Source organism: Gracilinanus agilis, chromosome 3, assembly GCF_016433145.1.
Source record: "Gracilinanus agilis isolate LMUSP501 chromosome 3, AgileGrace, whole genome shotgun sequence".
NCBI lineage: Eukaryota > Metazoa > Chordata > Mammalia > Didelphimorphia > Didelphidae > Gracilinanus > Gracilinanus agilis.
In genome coordinates this window covers 645,558,731-645,566,280 of record NC_058132.1, presented here as the reverse complement: position 1 = coordinate 645,566,280, position 7,550 = coordinate 645,558,731, and positions in this window count along the sequence as shown.

The window sequence follows — 7,550 nt, the reverse complement described above, 5'->3', positions numbered from 1 at the left end:
AATGAATTCAATCCCCCCAGGGTTTTACCCAACCCACTTAAATTATACTTCCCTACTAAAGGAACTTAAACATCCCTCTTCATCTAAGGTTTATTGGGATTTTCATAATGTTCATTAAAATATTAACCCAGGGCAATCTTGGCTAAAGCTCCTATCCCTTCCCACCTTCCCCCACTCCACTACATCTTATCACCACCAAACAAAGGGACCAAATTCAAAAGGAATTCTTTGTGTCACCCATTTTCCCAATCCATTCCTGACCCAAGTGTTTTCTAATTTGCAAAAGGAAAATGGTGTTCATGTGCTTTTCATGGTTTTTTTCTCTTTGAATACTTTTTTTTTCAATTAACAAGCATTTATTCCTCTTCTCCCTATCCTCAATGAAAAATCTGAACTCTTGTCACAAATATAACTACTTAAGCAAAATCAATTCATACATTGGCCATGTCCAAAAAAGAATATCCCCTTCTTTTCCCTGAGCACATCCCCTTTCCCTCATGGGTGGTAAAGCATGCTTCATCTTTGATTCTTTGGAATCACAACTGATCACTGCATTCATAGAGAGTTCTTTAGTCTTACAGGTCTTTCCAAATTTATTTTAACTGTCAATATTTTACTTCTAGCTTGTTAGACTTATTGATCATTGGGCTTTTCTTTCAAATGCTCTAGCACTTTATCAATAACAACAATGTTTACTGAATTGTGAAAAAAAATAGATACATTATTTATTTAGAAGTGGAAAGAGATAGGACATCGATAAGTAACTGGACCCTTTGGCTCTAAGGCTATCTGAAACAGAAAGAAAGGTACCATAGACACCAAAAGATTTTCTTGGAGAGATCTATGAATTTTTCAATTGCTATTTCATTTTCCAACTTCAGATGTTCTAGATCATTATCTTCTATTATTTCTTCCATGGTGTTATTATTATTTTTTTTGTCCAATCATTCTCTTCTAAGAGACCTATGATTCTTTGGTTGACTCTTCTCCATTCTAAGTTCAAGATCAGTATGTTTTGCTTACAAAATGAGCATATTTTATTTTGATGTTATTTTTCTTCTTCTCTTCTTCTGCATTGTCGTTCCCTTCTATATGTCTTCATCGCCAATCTATGATTCTCTCTTCTTTTTCTTTGGTGAGAAACCATCCAAAATTTCTAGCAATTATTTTGCTTGTGTAGGTCATAGAATCTGCTCTCATAATTCTCATTCTTATTTAAACATGTAGGAACAATGTGCTATGGGTCTATGTTCTCTCATTTCACAGGGTCCTCTGTCTCATCAGCTGTGGGATATTTTTTCTGAGTTTTGTAATCTTTATTAATAGATGCCTGAACTCATTTACTGTATCTGGAGGCGATTTCCTTCTGTTGTCAATGGTTTCCATGTCAATTGATCTGCGTATCTTCAAGGATTCTGAGCTTTTTTCCTCCTGAGATCTTTGAGAATTTCTCAGTTAAACATAGCCACTCTATCAGTTGCTTTTCTTTTCTTTTTTTTTTTTCCTTTATCTCAAAAAAAAGAATCCTTAAGCATATGTTTGGGGTTGGAGGAGTGAGGAGGGACCAAATTTGCAAATAGCTAATATCACAATGAAAGGGAGAAAGAAAAGATTTGTAAAATTATTTTTTATTATTATGAATTTAAACATCAAAAAAGAAGATTTCCTCATAAAAAGGAAAAAAAAAAGAGTATTGTATGTGACACCATGAAGTTCCATTCCACATATCTTCTTGTTTAAGATATATATTATATTGAACTCAGTGGTTTCAGCCCTTCTCTGCTAGTATGTGTCTTCTTCTGAATTGCCTTTTGCTCTCTTCTCAGCTGCAGTAACTGTGATCCTTAACTCTGGATCCTTAGGTACAGTTTGGTGGCCTCTTTTCTACTGGACTTGACACCACTATTATGGAGTCTTTCCTCTTCATAGAACCCTCTCGTTCAGCCATTTTGGCCTACTTCTTGCTTCTTACATGCAAAACCCCATTTCACATTTCCTCTGTGGGAATTTCACAAGGTTCTTTAGAAAGCTGTCATAGGACCATTTTGGCTAAAGCTCCCACCTCTCTCTCATCTTCCAAAGCAGGGGTCGGCAACCTTTTCGGCTGTGAGAGCCATAAACGCCACATTTTAAAAAATGTGATTTCGCGAAAGCCGTCCAGTGCTCCCAGTGCCGCTCCTGTAACAGCACCTGGAAAAAAATGGACTTTATGGCTCCTGCAGAAAGAGCCCCATCTGGCCCTCAAAAGAGCCAGATATGGCTCGAGAGCCATACGTAGCCGACCCCTGCTCCAAAGGAAGGCACCAAGTTAAGAATTTTCATTGTCTGACCTCCATGCTCTCAAGGATCTCCCTCCTCACCTCTATCTTTTGGTTTGATCAGCTTCCTTCAAAGTTGAGTTCAAATATCATCAGTAGTAAGAGGCCTTGCTGTCTCTCCCCCAGCTCCTGCCTCCCATTTACTCTCTATATGTATATTCAAGCCAACTGATATATTGATACATTTACATACATACATGGAGCAGCATGTTATTTCTTCCCATTAGAATGTGAATTCCTTGAGGGAAAAGATTATTTTTCCTTTGGTTCCTAAGAAGAGTTTAATAAATGCTTGTTGGCTAACTGCCTGACTGATGGACTGGAATCATGATAAGTTATTGCACTGATGTGAGTTATCTGTTATAGATGATTTTTCTGAGAACGTTACAGTTGGATAAGCTATTCTCCTGATTCTGCTCCATTTACTTGGTACAAGTTCTTCTACATCAGCCCAGATTCTCTAATTCCATCCCTCTCATCACTTGTTAATAGTGGAAGGTTTTTTTTTTTTTTTTTTTTTTTTTTAACAGGGAGTTGGGGAATGTTCACTCCTCCTACCTCCAAATGGAAGACATTTTGGTATAAGGTGTATCTTCAGGGACATATAGGGCAGGCCTCCTGAAGACTGCAAGGACTGATCATGTCATATCATTAACTGGAACTTTAATCTAGGTAGTATCTTTGGGCAAATTTGCAATCCCTAGAGAATTCTCCATGTTCCCTTTTGGTATTAATTAGTTCCCCCAAAAGACTCCAGAATCAAAGGAACTCAATTCTTTATTTCCAAAGATGCGTGCGTGCGTGCATGCATGCGTGTGTGTGTGTGTGTGTGTGTGTGCGTGTGTGTGGTTGTGGGGGGAGTTCCCAGATGCTATCATCCACCATAACTAAGGAGCAAAGGATATGTGAGGAGTAGGGGTTATGACCGAAGAATGTAGCTAAAAAATTATGTTATATGGTAAAATGCCAGGGAATTAGAGGCCAAGAAAAATTCCTCCTCTTAAAGGGCATCTTTAAGGACTTGAATTCAGATGTGCCTCACGCTGAGGGGTCCACGTGGGTCCCTTTGAGCCCACCTTTGAGCCCGCAGAGATCCGATTGCTCTTGCCTCATTTCATTTGATTTCAGAGGTCAACAACAGGGTGGCTCCTGTGCTCAGCAAGCACAAAGAGCGCAGTGATGGAGCTCAGGGGTGCCCAATTTAGCAGACGATGACTGATCCCAGTGCCCCAATGAGCTGACAGCAGCAGGTCAACAACACTTCACTGTTAGCCCTTACCTTGAGCTCGTGTGAAGAAATGGTGGGCGCTATTGATTGCGGTGTTCCTGGAGAAGCTCAGCACCCCGAGGATGTCATATGTTCCCAAATGTTGTATTGGAAACATTGACTCTTTGGTGTTTTGGCGCTGAGCTGCTGTGGGTGGGCCAGGGGCCTGGCAGGGCCCCTCATCCTCCCAGGGGAGATAAAACGAGGCTGATACCATCCACCAGATCCCACTTGCACTTTGGAGGTTTTCCCAAATGGCTCCGCCTTCTCTTCGTTCTGATGATGGGAACGTTTGCCTTTTTCCCATCTCCAGATTTATCGCTGCCAGTCACTTCAGCCTCGTTAATGCTGTGGTATGAAGGTGGGGAACAGAGGCCTCCATTACCTTCGCCTTTGACATCAGGGAGGGACTCATCCCTCGAGGCTCTTCTACATGAAATAGCTCAGCATTTGTATTGCAATTAAAATGCTCAAGTATATATTATTAAACTCTTCTGATTCATCCCGTGGCTTCTCCTCAGCTGGAAACCAGCCAGGAAATGTTCTGTCTATGTTTATGGGGAAGACAGCCTGAAGATGAAATCCTCCCTCTAAAATATTGAAGCCTCTGAACCTCAGTTCCCTCACCTGTAAAAATGGAGACCCAAACGCTTGCCTCGTACAGAGGGCTTGGGAGAAACTAGTGAATTAGCTTTTCTGGAGGTGCCTCGCAATATTTCTGCCTGAATGCAGCGTACACACGTACAATGTACTCATAACACAGGACAGATCTGTTGGAGGTGATGCCTAAATGTAGGCTATTCATTTTACTAGACATGTTCTAGACCAGGGGTTGGCAACATACGGCTCTTGAGCCCTATCTGGCTCTTTCGAGGGCCAGATCTGGCTCTTTCTGAAGGAGCCATAAAGTCCATTTTTTTTTCAGGCGCTGTTACAGGAGCGGAACTGTGAGCACTGGACGGCTCTCACGAAATTACATTTTAAAAAATGGGGTGTTTATGGCTCTTATGGCCAAAAAGTTTGCCGACTCCTGTTCTAGAGGATGTAGCCCCAGAACGATGGAGAAGGGAGCTCTGAGTGGCTTGAAAATGAATAGAGCCCCTCCTGGATCCCATCAGCATTCTAGAATCCTTTCCTCTTGATGATGATGACCTCATCATCCAATGGGAGCTGTTCTCTCCAAGGTTACCCCTGAGGTGCTTTGCACAAGAACCACATGGCCATTCATTGGATGTGGTGTAGATGGGGACATTTGTCCCAGGATTGGGTAGACAATAAGGATCTTCCAACTCTGAAATTCTATGATTCTACCTGTCTCATGGGAAAGAATTGAGACCCAGAAATAACAGAAGACTCAAAATGTATTTAAAATATTTTAATTAATTATTATTATTATTTTATCTCCAAAGAGCATCCAAGTGTAAGCCTTCAGCTAGAAAGCAGGAATCTCTATCCTACGGTGTTTGCCTAACCATCCAGTGACTGAAGCCTTCCTCCCTCATTTGGCCAGCCTGTACAGAGTCAAGATCATGCTCAGAGTCGCAGTAGCTCTCCAAGACTGTCCTTCCTACGAAGGAGTGACAGTGAGTAAGGACAAAGCCAGACTCTTGATAGATTCTTTTGGGACCAGCAAGCCATATGCTGATGCAATATGGGGGAAATAAGTCCTTCAGTGTCCAGGGCAGAGGGAACCAGCCAAATTTCAGTCAGGCAAATCCAACCAAGCTGCGTGATATGGTGACATCACTTCAATGTGGACCAGAAGATCCAGGCTCAAATTCTAGGTATAGACCCATACCTACTGTCTGTGTGACCTTGGTTAAGTCAACTCACCTCTATCAGACTCAGTCTCTTCATCTGTAAAGTGAGAAGGTTGTCTAGAGAAGTTTCCTCCCAACTCTCGGTCTATGTTCCTATGATTTCTGGGCTGCCATGCCAGCACCCAGGATTTCTAGGGAAGTCTGTGACTAGGTCACTCAGGCTTACTACAGAGAAGGTCAGGAAGGTTCAGATTAGCTCTATGGCCCCTGAGAAGATGCCCAGCCAACTGCTATGCATCCCACAACTGGTATTTCCCTCCTGTAATGTTCAGTTGAATAGGGGTCCTTTGTCAAGAGTTTGAGGAAAGGTGGTTAGGATGAGGCTAATATGGACTTTTTTAGGGATCAAAGGCTTCCGAGTCCACTTATTTTCCTCTCTCTGCCTCTCTCTGTCTGTCTCCATTAATCTCTTGACATTTTCACTTTAGGCAGGAAGACTGGGGTGACAAGTGGCTCCTGGGACCTCTGCTTTAACACTAGAGGGTGCAAATGAGCCCTTTTCCTAAATATTCTTTGGTCTAACAAGCTGTGCAGTTGGGTAGAAGCTTGCTCACTCTCTTGGATCCTTTTTCCAAAGTATCTCCAAATGTTTCTTGCCTTACCCCAGTTAGAAGACTAGATTAGTCACTTGTTGGGAGAATCACAATATTCTTCCATTTGGCCTCTCCATCTCCAGCCACTTTTTCCCTTCTGGCCTCTTTCTGTATCTTTTTTTTTTTTAAATTAATTTATCTTTTTAAACATTTATTAATATTCGTTTTTAACATGGTTACATGAGTCATGCTCCTACTTTCCCCTTCACCCCCCGCACTCCCTCTTTCTGTATCTTGGTCTTCTTGGTGCACAGGTATGAATCACATTACACCCAGGCTCAAAACCCCACCATGATGCCCTGTTTGCCTCCTATCTAAGCGCTGGACAGAGCAGAGAATCCAGAGTCAGGAAGAACTGAGCTCAAATCCAGCCTCAGACACATTTCTACTGTAGGACCCTAGTCCCAGAGTCCCATAGTCAATGGACTTCTCCCTGCCTCAGTTTCCTCAACCATAAACCTACTTCCCAGGATAATCATGAGGGTAAAATGAACCTTTGTGAATGTTAAAATATCACATGAATGCCAGCTACTGTTATGATGTGTTAGCTATTATTCAATAAAGAACTAAAACCTTTTCAGAAGGAATGTCCTTCACACTTGAGTCTCAGTTTCTTGGCATTAGCCAGAACATTGATTTTGCTGTCCAGAGTCCCACGTTACACTTTTTGGAATCCATTTCTTCATCTCTGTGATAGCAAGGTGGGCTGGATGCCTTTAAGGGCTCTTTACTCTCTAAGTTTCTCTCCTATATAGTCTCTGTGTCTCGCCCCATTCCTTTGTCACTTTCTTTACTTTACTTCCTTTGAAGCTGGCCTCATCATCTTCCCTTTACTGAAAAGCTCCCCTGTCTCCCTTCTCATGACTGACTGTGGATATCCTATGCATCCTTCAAGGCCCTGTTCCAATGTCCCCTTTTCCATTAAGCCTTCTTAAACAAATTCGAAAGGAGAGTTCCTTTTAGGCACTTGATTTATTATTATTTTTTCTTCTTTACCTTTCTTCTTTTCTTCCTTTTCTTTCTTCCTCTCTCCCTTACCTTAAGTCTAAGTATTATTTCTAAGACAGAAGAGAGATAAAGACTAGGCAATTGGAGTTAAGTGACATGCCCAGGTTCACACAGCTAGGAAGTTTCTGAATCCAGATCAGAACCCAGGTCTTCCAGACCCAAGGCCTAGAATTCTATTCACTGTGCTAAATAGCTGTCCTCAATTCTATTTTTTCTTACAACCATCTATAGAACTGTTTTCTCACATTCTATTAGATGGAATGCTCTTCGAAGACAGAGGCTATGCCTATGCTAGCTTTGTGCCTCATCTTTTCCTCTTCTCCCTCTGGACCTTCCCTCAGCTCCTGGGGCTTTCTCTTTTTGGATCCTTCCTTTGGCAAACCAGTGCTTTTCCTTCATTGTCAAGTTTCTCCTGGGGCTGCCATTCTGGGAACAGGCCCAGGGCAGTCACATTTCTTTTTTCTTTCTTTCTTTCTTTCTTTCTTTCTTTCTTTCTTTCTTTCTTTCTTTCTTTCTTTCTTTCTTTCTTTCTTTCTTTCTTTCT